At 43.3% G+C, this 19,245-nt stretch overlaps 1 long non-coding RNA gene across 1 annotated transcript in view; it reads right to left on the bottom strand.

Annotated features, from left to right (window-relative positions):
* Window positions 1-563: 563 nt before the first annotated feature.
* Window positions 564-19,245, bottom strand: part of LOC142291610 (uncharacterized) — a 48,686-nt gene continuing 30,004 nt past the window's right edge. The window contains exons 2-3 of the long non-coding RNA XR_012750514.1: window positions 4,537-4,636; window positions 564-670 (exon numbers count right to left, since the gene is read on the bottom strand). This is a non-coding gene — a long non-coding RNA (uncharacterized LOC142291610). The remainder of the gene's footprint in view (window positions 671-4,536; window positions 4,637-19,245) is intronic.

The raw sequence follows: 19,245 nt of genomic DNA, 5'->3' as shown, positions 1-19,245 counted from the left end.
TTGACAAATGCAATTGTCATTTTGATATTGCAATAGACTTAGTCCTCGGGCAACTGAGAAAAGAATTCCCACACTGAAGATGACCAAACAAAGGACTTGACCTTACTATAACCATGATCAGAGCTTTCAGGCAATATTGAATTTCCTCCATCAACAGCAGCTGCAGCCTCATTTGTTCCTGCTTTTCCCACAGAAGTAGATCTACCCCTGGAAGATCATTTGGTGAAACGTTGACTCTGCTCTTCAGCACGTTTTCCTTTGATTACTTGAACTCCTTGATACCCTGACCTGGTTCCCAGGTACTGTCCACCACTCATTCATCATCAATTCTATATCTGTTAACCTATGTCAAAGTGTGGGAAATGGCCTTCATCCCCACCATCTTCTTTAGCTTCCACCACTAAGTTTGATCTGATTAAGTATACTACTGGTATCTTTGCTGCTAATAATAATAATAATAATAATAATAATGCTACTGACAGTGCCCCTACTATCACAAGTGATTATTCCCTCAACACAGCTACACATTTAAATCATGACATTCTTCCTCACCTCATCCAAGTCCACACTTTGGCTATTCATCTTACATTTTATCCAATACATGAATTGGTAGATGCTGTTGTGAAATATCTTCCTTACCACCTTGAGTGATGTGGCTTTTGGGCTAGGACTGCAAAAAAGATAGAGGTGTCATTGACAGAATTGGAAATTGAGAATATTAACTTTTACAGTAATGGAGGGGAAGAAATGTACAGAACACTTTCTAAAACTTAGTGTCACTTTCAGAGGTAGCATCATTCTCCTGTAACTGAGGTGATTGATGTGCCATATATTTCATAAACCTTCTCTGACTCCCCAACATTAATATAATTGTTGAAGGCAAAGAAGGCCAATTGTGATCTGCAATTAGTAGTATTACTGGCCCAAACGGCTGGTGTCAGTATTGTGCTTCTAATGCATGTGGCTCTCACATTCTTATTCCCAGATGCTGTGTCATGAGCATGAGTTTATTTATTTGTTGTTGTTTTTTTATAACTGAATGTTTTATTACATTTTTTAAAAACAGACACGGAAAAAATACATGAATGCATAGATATGTCTCACAAGCATATGAGCAATAACTGTAAACCGAGAATCAGTGTACATATCATACTATCCACTAATACAATAAAAACAGGGAATGTGACAAGACAAAACAATACTAGACAAGGAGATATAAGGAGGGGGGGGGGGATGAAGTGGTGAGGGTGGATATATCAGGCTTCCATCAAAACCATACCTTACTATTATTCTTTATTGGCCCAATAGGTGTCCCAAAGTGACCAAACGCTCTCAACATGATCTACCGTGTTATTTGACAGGGCAGATAAATACTCCATCCTTCTCACATCTTGGATCCGAGAATGGAGATCTGTAAGTGAGTGTGGATGGGCTAACCTCCAGTTACGGGCAATTAGACATCTAGCTGCTGTAGTTATATGTAACAATAACCGCTTCACTCTTTTCTCCAGCTGAACAAGTGGTATATTTAATATATAGAATTTAGGATCCAGGGGAACCCGAAGGCCAGTTACTTTGTATATAAGGGATTGCACCAACCTCCAGAAGCACTGGATAATGGGGCATACCCAGAATATGTGTGGTATGTCTCCTGTAGCTCCACACCTCCAACAATTGTCACGTATAGCTGGGTTTAGTTTATGTAGTAGTGATGGGGTGTGTTACCAATACATGAGTAATTTATACTGATTTTCCTTATAGACATAGCATGAGGAGGTCTTAGAGGCAGTATCCCAGATCCGTTTCCACATACACAGGGGAATGGTCTCACCAAGGAAATCTTCCTATTTCCTCATATATGTATGATCTGGCTTATCTTCTGGGCAGGGGGTAATTAAAATACGGTATATATCTGAGATGAGGCCTTTAGTAGAGACCCCAGCTCTGCATAATCTCTCAAAAAGTGTAGGGATAGAGACTTCTAAGGAGGTAAAAAGGGAGTGCATCAGGTGTCTAATTTGTAAATACCGATATTGGGAATTGCCAGGGAGATTAAATTTATCAGCTATGGTGGCGTAGGGGAGAAGGACCCTGGAACGTGCATCTACTATGTCAGCAAAGCAAAAGAGTTTCCTGTCAAACCATGTCTTAGTCGCTGTACCCTGCATACCGTCTGGCATTCTGGGATTAAAAAGAAAAGAAGTCAATGGAGAGTGTTCAGATTTAAGTGGAAACTTTTTGACACAACAGTCCCATATCCTCTTCATGAAGGCTATAGGGCCCAGAGTATGTGGGTCAGGCTTGTTTGATGAGGTGCCCCAGAGGTAGGAATTGGGGTATATTGAGGCGAGCCATAACTTCTCTATTTCCATCCATCTAGAGAAGGCACTGTGATTAGACCATGCAGGGATGTGACGTAAGTGTACTGCCCAATAGTACCTAGTAATATCAGGGACCCCTAGGCCTCCTCTCAGTTTACTGTCAAACAAAGTAGTTTTCTTGATTCTATGTCTCTTGTGGGCCCAAACAAATTGAAGTATACTAGACTGAACGTTGCGCAACTCTTTGTACACACACCGGAAGGGTCTCAAATAGGTAAACTAGCTTCGGCAGGACAGACATTTTGACTGCAGAGATTCTTCCAAACAGAGACAATGGGAGCTTATTCCAATTGAGCAGGAGCCTTTTTATCTCAGTAAATAAACTAGGATAGTTCTGCTGGTACAAGAGCTTATACTTAGATGTTAGTTGTATCCCCAGGTATGTCAAGGATATATTTTTCCATTTATAATTGTAGTTTTCCTGTAAGGAGGAAACTCGCCCCTGTGGAATATTAATAGGCAGGGCTTCCGTTTTGCTCTGGTTTACCCTATACCCTGACAGCCTTCCAAATTGTAGCAATAGGGAATGCAAATTCGGGAGGGTGGTATGTGGTTGGGACAAAATCAATAGGACATCATCCGCATATAAGGATAGCTTAAACTCCTTGTCTCTCACCATTACTCCACGTATATTAGGGTCAATGCGAATAGCAGCAGCCAATGGCTCAATGCACATAACAAAGAGCAGGGGGGACAAAGGGCATCCCTGACGAGTGCCATTGTGTATCTGAAAGGGTTGAGATGCGGCATAAGGAAGTTTGACCGATGCTGAGGGGCATGAATATAAACTTTTCAGGGCTGTAATAAATGCACCCGAGATTCCAAAATGACGCAATGTTTCAAACTTGAATGGCCACCCCAGACGGTCAAACGCCTTCTCTGCATCCAAACTAAGAAGGAGTGCTTCACTCTCTGTCTTATTAACAACTTCTACTAAGTCAATAATCTTCCTGGTGTTGTCCCCCCCTTGCCTACATGGGACAAAACCCACCTGGTCTTTGTGTATTAGGTGAGGGAGCAGGACCGAAAGACGTAGAGCCAGTAGTTTAGTAAAGATTTTCAAATCAGCATTAAGGAGTGCTATGGGCCTATAATTGGCACATTCCATAGCATCCTTCCCCGGTTTGGGTATGAGCGTAATATAAGAATGTAACATACTTGTAGGTATAGGGGGCCCGTGAGGAAGCTATTAAATAATTTAACTAAATAGGGGGTGAGTCGATCCGCAAATGCCTTGTGGTAAAAATATGTCAGACCATCTGGACCCGGTGATTTTCCATTAGGAAGTAATTTAAGCACCTCTTCTACTTCTTCACACGTGATTTCTTTATTCAGTGTATTTGCAACACTCTGAGTAAGAGTAGGCAACTTACACTGCTCAAGAAAGGAGTTGATTAGCTCCCTCTGCTTTCCTGGGTCTGTAGGAAGAGTGCTGGGCAAAGAATACAATCTTGACAAATAATCCTGAAAAATCTTTGCAACTTTAGTGGGGTCATAGAAAATATTCCCCCCCGAATCTCTCAAGGCATAAACGGATGAGTTCCCCCTATCCTCTCTAAGTTGGCGAGCCAAAAGGGAGTGAGATTTATTTCCTTTGTCATAGTATTTATGCCTGCTATAAAGTAGTAATTTTTCTGTTATATTGACCTCTAGGTCCTTCAGTTGGGCACGAGTCTTTACTATACCTCTAAGGGTACATATTGATGGGTTAAGGGTCATCCTATTTTCTTTGTCTCTGAGACTTCTGAGGAGCTGATCTCTCTGATAAAGTCTATCTTTTTTGATACGGGAGCTTAATGCTATGCATTGCCCTCTAAAGACGGCCTTATGGGCTTCCCAAACCGTAGAAAAATTAGGCACTGACCCCTCGTTGTTCTTGAAGTATTCTATCAGTCCTGCTTCCAGTTTGCCTCTGTAGGGAGTTCTCTTGAGGAGGGACTCATTGAGCCTCCAGTGGAAGACTCTTGTGCGTGGCGTTGTCTGATCTAGAGTGAGAGTCATTGGCGCATCGGCTGACCACGTTATTGCACCAATATCCACATTGCTCGTCAATCTAAGGGCTTGAATGTTGCCAAAGAAGAAGTCGATCCTGGTGTGTGTACCATGAGGGGGAGAGTAGAAGGTAAAGGTTTTTTCTGAGGGATGTTTAACTCACCACAAATCAAATAAGGCAAACCTGCGGATCAGTCTTCGAAAGGCAGCTGTCAATTTACGCTGAGACGGGCTCGACAATTGATTGTTAATGGTCAACCTGTCTAAAGAGTCAGAGAAAATAGTGTTAAAATCTCCACCCACAATTCACGCTGAGGAGGGAAGGCGTGTGAGTTTGAGGAATACCCGGTTCAAAAAGAGGATCTGGGAGGTATTAGGGGCGTAAATATTACACAAAATGATCGGAAGATCCTTATATGTCCCTTGTAGGATAAGGTACTTACCCTGTGGGTCTGCCAAGGAGGTCGTAACTTGAATGGGACAGGTCCTTGATATCAAAATAGCCACACCGGTTTTTTTCCTTTCCTGGGAAGCTAAAAAAATCGTGGCGTACAGATGTTTAGCAAAATTGCAGTTGCCATTGAGGTTCAAGTGCGTTTCTTGCAAGAAAACCACATCAGCTCGCTGGGTCCGCATCTCACCAAGTGCCATACGCCTCTTAATGTTTGAGTTTAAACCCTTAACATTTAACATTAAAATTGTAATCATATTTTAAGTTGTAGTAGTATAATGCAAAATTAGCATTACATACGAAGGATAACCGGGTATTGCCCATCTCACAACTGCCTAAAGGCCCATGCTGGATGGCTCTCAATGGGGTACAGAGGATTCCCTCACCACAATTAGGGTAGACACATAAGGAATGGGAAAAGACAATGACAAAACACATAACATATAGAGCATAACATTTACATGTCACAAATGTTACCGGAGAGGAGTTAAGCCATGGGCAAAAGCCTTTACCTCCGCCACCGTCCTCTCCGGCCAGGGTCAAAGAAGAAAAAATTTTCATAACGTAAAAAACTTTACCAATATCTAAACCCTAACCTCCTTTACCAACTCTTCCATAGGAGGAACCAGGGTAACTCTAACCCTTGAAGGGGGTTTGTAGCTATGGACACTCCGCTATCGCAGTCAGTATCGGAAGCTAGATTCAAAACATCTACAAGAGGGGAGTATTCAATTCTCACTGCCCTAGTAGCAAACCAATGCAAATTTTATGAGGAGTCATAACCAGATATATTAATATCAAAAAAAAGAGAAGAAAAAAAAAAAGTGAACAGCTACTTATGAAAGAAAGGACTAATGAAAGTCCCTGTAATAAACAAGGGAGGGCATGAAACCACCCCCCCATTACCCCCAAAGGGGGCTGCAGCTTGAAACCAGAGATTCAAACAAGGGGCTCCAGTTCCCAGAAGAGAAAAAAAAATAAATAAATAAAAATTGTCATCTCAGGTTGGATCTGGTCATGCCTTAGGCCGTGATGAGGGAGATCCCCCCCTAGAGTCCACTTGCTGCCAGACTGGATAGGGTGGATTGGATGGCATATCTAATTCCCAGTCTACTAGGGTGGGTGGAGGGATTCCCAGGTCAGTGCAGAAGGCTGGGAGGTCCCAAGTTGAGCGTAGCACAGCCGTATGACCATCTTTTGAGGCTATGAGGGCAAATGGGAACCCCCAGCGATATCGGATGCCCTTATCTTTTAAGGATGCAAGTAGTGGCTGCAGGTGTCTCCTTTTCTGTAGGGTGATCCAAGATAGATCAGGAAATAATTGGATCCAAGTCCCTTGATATTCAATTCTCTCTGAGGTACGAGCTTTAGCCATAATGTACTCTTTTAGTTGGAAGTCGTGGACGCAGCAGATAATGTCACGAGATTGATTTTGAGGCCCCCTGGGGCGTAATGCTCTATGTGCTCTGTCCAATTTTATCCTTTGAGTTATAGGGCGCTCCAGCACAGTGTTAAATATGGTTTCAAGTATGGCATGGATATCCTCATTACTCGTGGCTTCAGGGATGCCTCTCACTCGGATATTATTACGACGTCCTCTGTTATCCAGGTCTTCCAGATGTTTGTTAGTTTCACTCAGAGCCTGAGCATAGTGTCACATTTTTCTGTAATTTGATAATGTACTGTCTAGTGGCATCGTGTTCCCTTTCCACTGAGTCCACTCTATCTGCCAGTAGCCCAACATCTTGATGGATTGAGTTAATTTTTGACTTACAGGTTTCTTTCACCTCTGAGATAAGGGATTTGAAGTCTTCCTTGGTAGGAAGGAGATCCAGATACTTTTTAAATCTTCTATGGTCAAAATGGTGTTCCATATCTCCCAACTCAGTCTCTGATGGGGAGTCACGTGACCCTCCCCCGTCCTCCTGCTGAGACACCAGAGCAGACAGTGAAGGCATAGTGTCTTGGTCCATATCCAATGGATCCGACCACGTACTTTTATTTTTCGCCTGACTGCCTTTAAGGGTTGATTGTTTTTGTGCCTTAGGTGGCATAGGATCTCTCACAGCACAGTTTTTTTTAGTAAGAAACTTGTCCAATGGAGTCACAAACGGCTGTCTCCTTCTTAATCTGATTGACCACCCTGGTCCTCTTCTCCTCCTCAGCCCAGCCAGATCGTTACTCAGTCAGTGCAGTGTATTATGTCTCTTTTCAGAATTCCTTATATATATGAGACTATTAAAGTTGTAGCTGTCCACTTATATCCTCTATTCGGGCGGTAGAATGAGCCTCCCCTCTACTCAGACATTATACAGGGTTCATTACTCCTTCACAGCTCCCTCATGTCGTGTTTTCTTTGCAGCAAGTCAGTGTCACAGTGACCACCAGGTGGCGATAAGGGTAATGTGCAGGGAGCCAAGGAATGTCCACTAGGTGTCAGTGCAGACCTTTTTTCAGCCGAGCACTTAGAGAAAAGCTTTATCCAGCAGGTGGCAGTGCAGAGCTCTGTAAATGCGTTCCTGTTTTTTTAAGGCAACTGCAGCACAGTTTCCCGCCTTCTTCTTCTTCAGCTCTCAAAGCCTACAAAATGGCGTCGCCCACATGGAGCCCTGGTGTCCCGAGGGGGGCGCAATCACAGCTGCGCCTCTGGGGTACAACCACTCCGTCACTTGGAAATGCCTCCTTCTCTCCTGTGTCTGAACTGGGACAGCACTGAAGGTGAGACTCAGGACTGCACTCTGACTATGTGAAGGTGCTATGGCATTTCAGGGAGGGGGGCCAAGGGTCTCCTTCTCTGGGGGAGAAGGCCTTACCTCCACTGTGTCTCGGTGCGTGCTAGTAGCTGTCCCACGGGTATATTTCCGATCTCAGTGTTCTGCTTGGAGCCCTCCTGGAGTTGTGCTCCCAGCCTAGGTCTGTGTCCAGAGCCTGTGGTGATAGCTGGAGATCCTGGCTTGCACCTTGCTGGCTACTTAGAGGTGCTGAATCCTACAGGTATCTTCCAGGGTAGCAGGGGACCCAAGTTAGGGTGTTTTGCAGCAGATTGTAAAGTTTAAAGAGGAAGTTTTGTGTTCTAAAAGCAGGAGCCCAAGTGAAGTGCTTCTTCCCTGTTAGGTGCCTAGGCCACGCCCCCTATTTATTTGTTTTAATTTACCCTGGCCATTGCTATTTTTTTACCATATTTTTTTTTACGCTAAAATCAACTTTTGGCTCTGTTTTATTATTATTATTATTATTATTATTATTATTATTATTAATAATAATAATAATAATAATTAATAATAGCCACCAGTGATTTTATTTTCTTAGCAGGTTCCTACTCTCTCATACATATAGAGGTTTTTAAACCCAGAGAGAGGCTTCAGTTCAGTGTAGGTACCCAGTAATATGAGATTGCCTTGACTTGGCTACCGGGCAGACATATAAATTGCCATTTTTACATGCTAAATATCTCACTTTTTTCTTAGATTTCCAGTATCAGTAATGCATGTCTATATTCTTACATTCATGGTTTGCTTGCTTTAGCATTTCAGCGTGCAACTGTCTTTTTTTGTCATTATTTATCATGTTCAGTTATGCACCTGTTCACACTGCATGTTAGGGAGTAGTGCCATCAGTCTTTTTGTCCAGATTATGGGGTCACGCCTTCTGACTGTGCACAAGTCCCCCATTATACACATGTGATTTTATTCTCTTAGCAGTTTCCTATTCACTTGTACACATGGAGGTTTTTAAACCCAGAGAGAGGCTTCAATTCAGTGTGGGTACCCAGTAATATGAGATTGCCTTGATGTGTCTACTGGGCAGACATAGAAATGGGCATTTTTGTATGCTAAATATGTAATTTTTTTTCTTAGATTTCCTTTAGCAGTAATTTTTGTCTATATTCTTATACTCATGATTTGCATGCTTTAGTATTTCAGAGTGCAACTGTCTTTTTTTGTCATTATATGTCATGTTCAGTTATGCACCTGTTCGCACTGCACTGCATGCTAGGGAGTGCCGTCAGACTTTTTTTCTTAATCATAATTCCCTCAAGTTCCCATAAAGCAATGAACGCGAAATGCTAGGTTAATTGTACTAAAAAATCAGCAGTGACACCAGGCCGCATTATTGGTGTGGCATTTACAATTGACAAAATAGACTAGTACAATAGTTTTTTCATCAATTTTGTTGGTTTGCTTGTATTTACAAGAAAAATGAAAAAAAAAAAACCCCTGAAATAGAAATCCAGCAGCTACCATATGAATTATATAATCACTGTTGTAATATTTCAAAGTCACTGCTGCTGTAAGGCTAATGACACACATCCGGCTTTTCTCCTGTTTGTCGGATCTGGCACGTTCCCGTACAGTGTATACAGTACAGTGACTGCGTTGCAACTTCCTGGTCACATGCTCCGGTCACATGTCAGCACGTGACTGGAGCTTGTCGCGCAGCCACTGTACTGTATACACTGTTTGGGAGCGCGCTGGATCCGACAAACGGGAGAAAATCCGGATGTGTGTCCTTAGCCTAAGCTGTCACACTGCTCTGGTGGAAAAACTGAGTAAGCAGAATATCCACTAGCAGGTGCAAACACAATAGAGTAGTCAGCAAGCAAAGTCAATAACCAGAATGTCAATAGGAAACCAGAGGGAGAGGCAAAATGTAGTCAGATACAAGCCGAAGGTCGGAACCAGGAAGTAACGCTGAAGTCAGATACAAACAAAGAAAGATCAGACACTGGGAGATGAAAGAAACACAAAGAGACAGGGCAGGGAGGTCAGGAGAGTATAGGTAAACAAGTGGTCATGGAGAAACAAGATGAGAGGGCACGGGACGGAACCGGGAAGTCAAAGGGGGACAGAGGAAGACAGGCAGAACAGGAAGTGGAACAGGTCAAGAGGGTAGCTGGAATATGGGATGGATCAGGGAACACTGACAGGGGCCAGTATCACGTGCTGCAGAGCGGAACTATTACTGGTGAAGTGACGGAGGTGCAGTGACAGGATGCCAGGTGCCCTGCAGAAATCAATTAACACCTGCATAACCTGAAACCCAGAGATGGAATACCAGCAGCAGCTGAGCCCAGCATGGATCATGGCATAAGCTCTCTTATCTCTCTCCCTCATTTCACCATCACCATCACCAATGTTTACTATTGCTGTTGTACAACACACATTATCTAAATAACAATTTCCATAGGGATTACATATAATGTGCCCCTTTAATTAAAGGGGCATAAAGCATACTCAAAGTCAATAAAAAACCGGAGAAACACGAGTATATTGCTTGCAAATATGATTTTATTGATAACAATGGCAATTAAAAAACCCCCCAAGGGGTTAAGGAAAAGTGAAGAAAGAAAGTGAAAAGAGGGACCAGGAAATATGGTTATAAGCCAATCAGGAGTATAAATACCGTATATACTGGCGTATAAGACGACTTTTTACCCCCTTAAAATAATGGCTACAGTGGGGGGTCGTCTTATACGCCGGATATACAGCGGTGACTGCAATATGTTAACAAAAACCGCAGATTCGGGGAGGAGGGGACCTGTTCCTGACCTTAGGAGGGGTGGTGCCTCCTCCCCGGACCTACGGAGGCTGTGATTGGCTGACGAACGCCGCTCAACCAATCACAGCCACTGTAATGCTCCAGCCATTTAAAATGACTGAAACATTGAAATCCAGCCCTGGCCAGTGCAGCTGTAGCACTGGCCATTGGCTGGAGCTGGGTGACCTCACTGGATCACCCTCCCCCAGCTCCAATGCTCTGATTGGAGAGATCGGCCTTGTGACCGATTTCTCCAATCACAGTGGACCTGTTGCCGGTGACCGCCCCCATCAGCTTCACTTGTCCCTGCAGCACGCCAGCACACTGAGCACAGTGAGTGACTGTACACAGTGAAATGGCAGGGCGACAAGCTCCGGTCCCATGCTGTTATGAGACCGGAGCATGGGACCCGGAAGTTGCCGCGCTGCCATTGCACTGTACGAAAAGCGCCCCGATCCGCCGCTGCCCTCCGCGATCTGCCACCTGTCTCCCCGATCTCCTGCCCGCACCCTCACCCCCACACCTCCCGATCCGCTGCCGCCGCCGCCCTCCATCTGCCACAGTGCCACCGCTCCCCCCAATCTGCTGCCCGGCCCCTCACCTCCGTGCAGCAGATCGGAGGGAGCGGTGGCACTATGACAGATGGACAATGAGTATATCCCAAATTCTATATTTTTAGGGCAGAAGTTGGGGGTCGTCTTATACGCCCAGTCGTCTTATACGCCGGCATATACGGTATGTCCGGCCAATACAGGGACAGAAAATACAATAAATTGCACAAAGCCCAGGTAAAAAGTTAAAAGGATGGTGACTATTCTTTCTTTCCCTGATGAAGCTGGTGGTTACCTCACTCTTGTGAAACGTACGTAGGTGTTTTCCCTTGGTCCCAGGATCTATGGTTTGCTGATATACTCTGATGTTTGCCTGTGTCTTTTGAGACCTTTTACTGAATTGTGCACCTTTATTTAGAGGCGCCGGTCATACTATTAGCACTTTAGCTCTGGCATGCACATAGAGTCTTTGTTTACAATCTTATAATACACAGGCACTTTATATATGTTATTTATTTAACTTATGTCCATCCTTTTAACTTTTTACCTGGGCTTTGTGCAATTTATTGTATTTTCTGTCCCTGTATTGGCCGGACATATTTATACTCCTGATTGGCTTATAACCATATTTCCTGGTCCCTCTTTTCACTTTCTTTCTTCACTTTTCCTTAACCCCTTGGGGGGTTTTTTAATTGCCATTGTTATCAATAAAATCATATTTGCAAGCAATATACTCGTGTTTCTCCGGTTTTTTTTAACACACATTATCTGTAGAATTTGACCACTATTTTATGGCTTTCACTACCTATCTCTATTGCTAAGCTCTGAGCTGTGATGTCAGTTTCCAGTTTCACCCCAAAATAACTACTTCATTTCTTGCCTTAATGTCATGGCTCAACTCTGGGGCTCGATCCGGTGACTTCCAGTTGTGTGATCATTTTCCCTCTTTGTTGGTCCACAGCCTGTTTTGTCTTTGTCCTATTACTAATGGTTCTATTGTCTTTCCTTTCCTTTGTATTTAGTGCTGAAGCATCACACATGAATTGGATTACAAAAATATTGAAACACATATTTGTTACAGTAATGTAACAAAATAGGTAAAAAGTTTAGGGGAGTGAATACTTTCACAAGGCACTGTATATGATGTTTCCTTCTTTACCTGCAAAATTAGTGTTAGCTTTGCCTTGGCTAGCACAATCCTACAATTGACTGGGAGACTCAGGAGGTTAAGTCTTGGGGCGACTCTTGTTTTTCTGGTTGTGTATCTAGACTCTTCGCTTCAATGAGGTCTTATCTTCCAGAACTCATTCAGGACTTTGATGAGACTGAGTATGAAATTCTCCCCCCACATATGATTGCAGTGTCAAATTCACACCAGGTGCAAAAATATTTAAGTCTTGCTTGTTTAACCTCTCTTGTCCACCTCTCCAGGTACTGTGGGGGGTTTTCTTTGTTAAGAAAAAAATGGAGGTGTGCATCCATGCTTGGACTTTGGAGAGATTAATAAAATCACAGTCCACAATATCTATCCTTTCACTCTTTATACTGGACTTGTTTAATCAGTTAGCTGAAGCTAAGTTGTTTTCTGAACTTGACTTGAGAGGTGGCATATAACCTTATACGTGTTCCAAAGGCTGATGAACGGAAAACTGCTTTTAATACAACGGAGGGTCATTTTGAAAATCTAATGATGCCGTTCGGGTTTCAAAAATGAATTTTTTTGCTTTCTAGAGGGTGGATATGTGGTGAGCTATCTGGATGACATTAATTTACTCACATTCTCAGGAGGAATCATTGGGAGCCTGTCTGGCAGGGCCTTCAAATTCTTTGTGAAGATCATTTATTTGCTAATCTGGACAAATGTCATTTTGAAGTGGAGCAGGTCCAGTTCTTAACTCAAGGAAAAAGGAAATTGAGGATCCAGCACGATCCTTGATATACTCTATTGAATTCAAACAGGAAAACTTTTATAAATGCATATCTTCTTCGATTAGAAAACAATGTGTATGTTTCCTCCATATATACAGTTAGGTCCAGAAATATTTGGACAGTGACACAATTTTCGTGAGTTGGGCTCTGCATGCCGCCACATTGGATTTGAAATAAAACCTCTACAACAGAATTCAAGTGCAGATTGTAACATTTAATTTGAAGGTTTGAACAAAAATATCTGATAGAAATTGTAGGAATTGTACACATTTCTTTACAAACACTCCACATTTTAGGAGGTCAAAAGTAATTGGACAAATAAACCAAACCCAAACAAAATATTTTTATTTTCAATATTTTGTTGCGAATCCTTTGGAGGCAATCACTGCCTTAAGTCTGGAACCCATGGACATCACCAAACGCTGGGTTTCCTCCTTCTTAATGCTTTGCCAGGCCTTTACAGCCGCAGCCTTCAGGTCTTGCTTGTTTGTGGGTCTTTCCGTCTTAAGTCTGGATTCGAGCAAGTAAAATGCATGCTCAATTGGGTTAAGATCTGGTGATTGACTTGGCCATTGCAGAATGTTCCACTTTTTTGCACTCATGAACTCCTGGGTAGCTTTGGCTGTATGCTTGGGGTCATTGTCCATCTGTACTATGAAGCGCCGTCCGATCAACTTTGCGGCATTTGGCTGAATCTGGGCTGAAAGTATATCCCTGTACACTTAAGAATTCATCCGGCTACTCTTGTCTGCTGTTATGTCATCAATAAACACAAGTGACCCAGTGCCATTGAAAGCCATGCATGCCCATGCCATCACGTTGCCTCCACCATGTTTTACAGAGGATGTGGTGTGCCTTGGATCATGTGCCGTTCCCTTTCTTCTCAAAACTTTTTTCTTCCCATCATTCTGGTACAGGTTGATCTTTGTCTCATCTGTCCATAGAATACTATTCCAGAACTGAGCTGGCTTCATGAGTTTTTTTTCAGCAAATTTAACTCTGGCCTGTCTATTTTTGGAATTGATGAATGGTTTGCATCTAGATGTGAACCCTTTGTATTTACTTTCATGGAGTCTTCTCTTAATCCAGCTCTACACCTTACAATTAGGTATGCGATCTCGTATGCGATGTGACACGCCCAGGTCGCACATGCGATTTAATGAGATTGCACGTAGGTCGTTCATTTGCTGTCACACGTGCGTTAGTAGTCTATGTTAAATTGATCAATTTTGTGTGCGATCCTTTAGATCATGTGTTCCATGACGTATGCATTGGGCACCCTTTTTTTTTTTTTTTTTATTTATTGACTTGCCAAGCGTGTGTAATGTGTAGGGATGCGTTTTTACTATGTCATCTGCCATTCAGCTCTGCTACATGGCCGCTGACAGCAGCCACAGACAGCCATGTAGCAGAGCTGAATGGCAGATGACAGCAGACACAGACAGAGCCGCACTGTCAGAATGAACTCGGGTGAACCTCACCCGACTTCATTGTCATGCTGCGGCTCTGTCTGTGTCGCGTCCTGATTAGCGGTCACCCGTGAAGGACTCACCGGTGACCGCTAAACTCCTGAGTAAGTGAATTGAGCAGCCCTCTCTCATATACTCACCAATCCCCGGCGCTGCACGGCATTCACACTGGTCCGGCGGCTTTTACTGTTTTGAAAAAGCCGGCCGCCCATTAAACAATCTCGTATTCCCTGCTTTCCCCGCCCACCGGCGCCTATGATTGGTTACAGTGAGACACGCCCCCACGCTGAGTGACAGGTGTCACACTGCACCCAATCATAGCAGCCGGTGGGCGTGTCTATACTGTGCAGTGAAATAAATAATTAAATAATTAAAAAAAACGGCGTGCGGTCCCCCCCAATTTTAAAACCAGCCAGATAAAGCCATACGGCTGAAGGCTGGTATTCTCAGGATGGGGAGCTCCACATTATGGGGAGCCCCCCAGCCTAACAATGTCAGCCAACAGCCGCCCAGAATTGCCGCATACATTAGATGCGACAGTTCTGGGACTGTACCTGGCTCTTCCCGATTTGCCCTGGTGCGTTGGCAAATCGGGGTAATAAGGAGTTATTGGCAGCCCATAGCTGCCAATAAGTCCTAGATTAATCATGTCAGGCATCTATGAGACACCTTCCATGATTAATCTGTAAATTACAGTAAATAAACACACACACGCCCGAAAAATCCTTTATTAGAAATAAAAAACACAAACATATACCCTGGTTCACCACTTTAATCAGCCCCAAAAAGCCCTCCATGTCCGGCGTAATCCAGGATGATGCAGCGTCGCTTCCAGCGCTGCTGCATGGAGGTGACCGGAGCTGCAGCCGCAGCCGCTCCGGTCACCTCCACGCAGCTAATGAAGACAGCCGTGCAATCGGCTGAGCTGTCACTGAGGTTACCCGCGGCCACCGCTGCATCCACCGCTGGATCCAGTGACAGCGGGTAACCTCAGTGACAGCTCAGCTGATCGCACGGCTGTCTTCATTAGCTGCGTAGAGGTGACCGGAGCGGCTGTGTCTGCTGCAGCTCCGGTCACCTCTATGCAGCAGCGCTGGAAGCGACGCTGCATCATCCTGGATTACGCCGGACAAGGAGGGCTTTTTGGGGCTGATTAAAGTGGTGAACCAGGGTATATGTTTGTGTTTTTTATTTATAATAAAGGATTTTTTCGGGCGTGTGTGTGTTTATTTACTGTAACTTACAGATTAATCATGGAAGGTGTCTCATAGACGCCTGACATGATTAATCTAGGACTTATTGGCAGCTATGGGCTGCCAATAACTCCTTATTACCCCGATTTGCCAACGCACCAGGGCAAATCGGGAAGAGCCGGGTACAGTCCCAGAACTGTCGCATCTAATGTATGCGGCAATTCTGGGCGGCTGTTGGCTGATATTGTTAGGCTGGGGGGCTCCCCATAACGTGGAGCTCCCCATCCTGAGAATACCAGCCTTCAGCCGTATAACTTTATCTGGCTGGTTTTAAAATTGGTGGGGACCGCACGCCGTTTTTTTTAATTATTTAATTATTTATTTCACTGCACAGTATAGACACGCCCACCGGCTGCTGTGATTGGGTGCAGTGTGACACCTGTCACTCAGCGTGGGGGCGTGTCTCACTGTAACCAATCATAGGCGCCGGTGGGCGGGGAAAGCAGGGAATATGAGATTGTTTAATGGGCGGCCGGCTTTTTCAAAACAGTAAAAGCCGCCGGACCAGTGTGAACGCCGTGCAGCGCCGGAGATCGGGGATCGGTGAGTATGAGAGAGGGAGTAAGAGGGATAGACTGACATGGACAGAGAGGGACAGAGATAGTGACGGGCTGACAGAGATTAGTGAATGACAGACATTGTGAGGCGCTTCAGAACGCAGCTCTTCAGCTGCGCTCTGAAGCGGACCTTTTTTAAGCTGCGGTGCAGAGCGCACACCTGCGCACATAGCCTCAGACACCAAAATCGTATGAGGGATGTCACACGTTTCAATTGACTAGGTTCATACAACAAAACATCCAATGTATGAGGAATAAACGACGTGTATGCGATCACCGTATTTTCGTTCAATCTTGATTGCACGTAGGTTTCACACGCAAATACGTCACGAACGATGCCGGATGTGCGTCACTTACAACTTGACCCCGACGACGGATTGAAAGATCTATTGAAGCGTGTAAACCAGGCTTTACTGTTGACTTAGAGACAGATACACCTACTTCACTGAGAGTGTTCTGGACTTCAGTTGATGTTGTGAACGGGTTCTTCTTCACCAAAGAAAGTATGTAGCGATCATCCACCACTGTTGTCATCCGTGGACGCCCAGGCCTTTTGAGTTCCCAAGCTCACCAGTCAATTCCTTTTTTCTCAGAATGTACCCAACTTTTGATTTTGCTACACCAAGCATGTCTGCTATCTCTCTGATGGATTTTTTTCTTTTTTTTCAGCCTCAGGATGTTCTGCTTTACCTCAATTGAGAGTTCCTTAGACCGCATGTTGTCTGGTCACAGCAACAGCTTCCAAATGCAAAACCACACACCTGTAATCAACCCCAGACCTTTTAACTACTTCATTGATTACAGGTTAACGAGGGAGACGCCTTCAGAGTTAATTGCAGCCCTTAGAGTCCCTTGTCCAATTACTTTTGGTCCCTTGAAAATGAGGAGGCTATGCATTACAGAGCTATGATTCCTAAACCCTTTCTCCGATTTGAATGTGAAAACTCTCATATTGCAGCTGGGAGTGTGCACTTTCAGCCCATAATATATATATAATTGTATTTCTGAACATGTTTTTGTAAACAGCTAAAATAACAAAACTTGTGTCACTGTCCAAATATTTCTGGCCCTGACTGTATATATATGTATATATATATATATATATATATATATATATATATATATATACAGAGAGAGAGAGATAAAAGAGAAGGGAAAAAGAGAAAAAAAGAAAGGATTTTTTTTTTCTTTTTCTCTGTATTGGCCTCAGTCTCTCCTTGATATACTTTATTGAATTCAAACAGGAAAACTTTTATAAATGCATATCTTCTTCGATAAGAAAACAATGTGTATTTTTCCTCCATATATATATATATATATATATATACAAAGCAAGAAGGCCTGCGGAGACACCATCACATGTTTCTCAACGCTGGCAGGAAACTAGCCAGGTCTTTCACCGGGAAGGAACAACCATGGGAAGGGCAGTCTCCAGTCAAGGAGACCACCTATGCCAAACATGGTATCCATCCACAGACAGCCGTTTCGGGGTATTTGCCCCTCATCAGTGTGGAGTAGGAATCTGGCTAGTGGGACATTGCCTAATAAAAGACTATGTGAGCAAGGATGGTTGACCTTAGGGAGATCAACATCCACCACTGCGGAGACACCATCACGTGTTTCTCAACGCAGTGATTCTAGAGCAATGCCCCCTGGGAAATATTCAAAGCAAGAAGGCCTGCGGAGACACCATCACATGTTTCTCAACGCTGGCAGGAAACTAGCCAGGTCTTTCACCGGGAAGGAACAACCACGGGAAGGGCAGTCTCCAGTCAAGGAGACCACCTATGCCAAACATGGTATCCATCCACAGACAGCCGTTTCGGGGTATTTGCCCCTCATCAGTGTGGAGTAGGAATCTGGCTAGTGGGACATTGCCTAGTAAAAGACTATGTGAGCAAGGATGGTTGACCTTAGGGAGATCAACATCCACCACTGCGGAGACACCATCACGTGTTTCTCAACGCAGTGATATATATATATATATATATATATATATATATATATATATATATATATATATATATATATATCTTTATATATATATAAGAGAAGGGAAAAAGGGAAAAAAAAGAAGGTTTGTTTTTTTTTTCTCTCGATCCTCGATGAAATAGGAATTTCCGCTTAATCTGAGAAGTATATAATTATATTATTTCTTCAGTAATTACGCATATATATGCCTGCTTTCTGGATGATGAATGTTGGCAAATTCATTTGTTGCTTTGTTGTTTTGCCCTTTATCCACCTGTATGTCAGCTCAATTAGAACTTCTGCTGCCTCCTCCTTTCTCCCTTTACCCTCCCCCCCTCCCCTTCCCCTCCCTCCTCTGGTGTTCATTCAGTCTATTTGAAGAGCTATGTAGCATAACTTGGGTTCACTTATGATTAAGGACTCCGCATGTTTTTAAAAATGAAGTCCGAAACGCGTTAAGCCCCCCCTTTTTGTTATCAATATCTAGGTCTTCACATTGTTACTATTTTTAACCTTTTCAAATAAAGCTTTGATGTTTTTACCTAAATAAGAAAAATCGTGCTGGATCCTCATTTTCCTTTTTCCTTGGCGTACCTTACCGGTCATTACTTACCGGTGGATCCCAAACACCCGTTAGGAGCAGCAGTCAGAACAGCAGGTGAGCGGAGAAATCTTTCCTTTTTCCTCATTGTTGGCATTTTAAGTCCCATTTCTCCATGCTCCCTGCGGCTTATTCCTGCCTAGACTGCCTAGCATATACATATATATAACTTTGGACTCTTTGCATATCATATATTCCTATGCTCTCCTTTATTACGGCGCCTTTATTACAGCTATTTTTCTTTAAAAGGATATATATGGTTCAACTGAATCTATAAACCATACATACACCATATATATATATATATATATATATATATATATATATATATATATATATATATACAGTGCCTACAAGTAGTATTCAACCCCCTGCAGATTTAGCAGGTTTACACATTCGGAATTAACTTGGCATTGTGACATTTGGACTGTAGATCAGCCTGGAAGTGTGAAATGCACTGCAGCAAAAAAGAATGTTATTTCTTTTTTTATTTTTTTTTTAAATTGTGAAATGTTTATTGAGAGGGTCATTTATTATTCAACCCCTCAAACC

Source organism: Anomaloglossus baeobatrachus, chromosome 1 (assembly GCF_048569485.1).
Source record: "Anomaloglossus baeobatrachus isolate aAnoBae1 chromosome 1, aAnoBae1.hap1, whole genome shotgun sequence".
In the NCBI taxonomy this organism is placed as follows: Eukaryota; Metazoa; Chordata; class Amphibia; order Anura; family Aromobatidae; genus Anomaloglossus; species Anomaloglossus baeobatrachus.
Note: the sequence above shows the minus strand (reverse complement) of the source record. Positions and strands in the feature narration are given on the sequence as shown.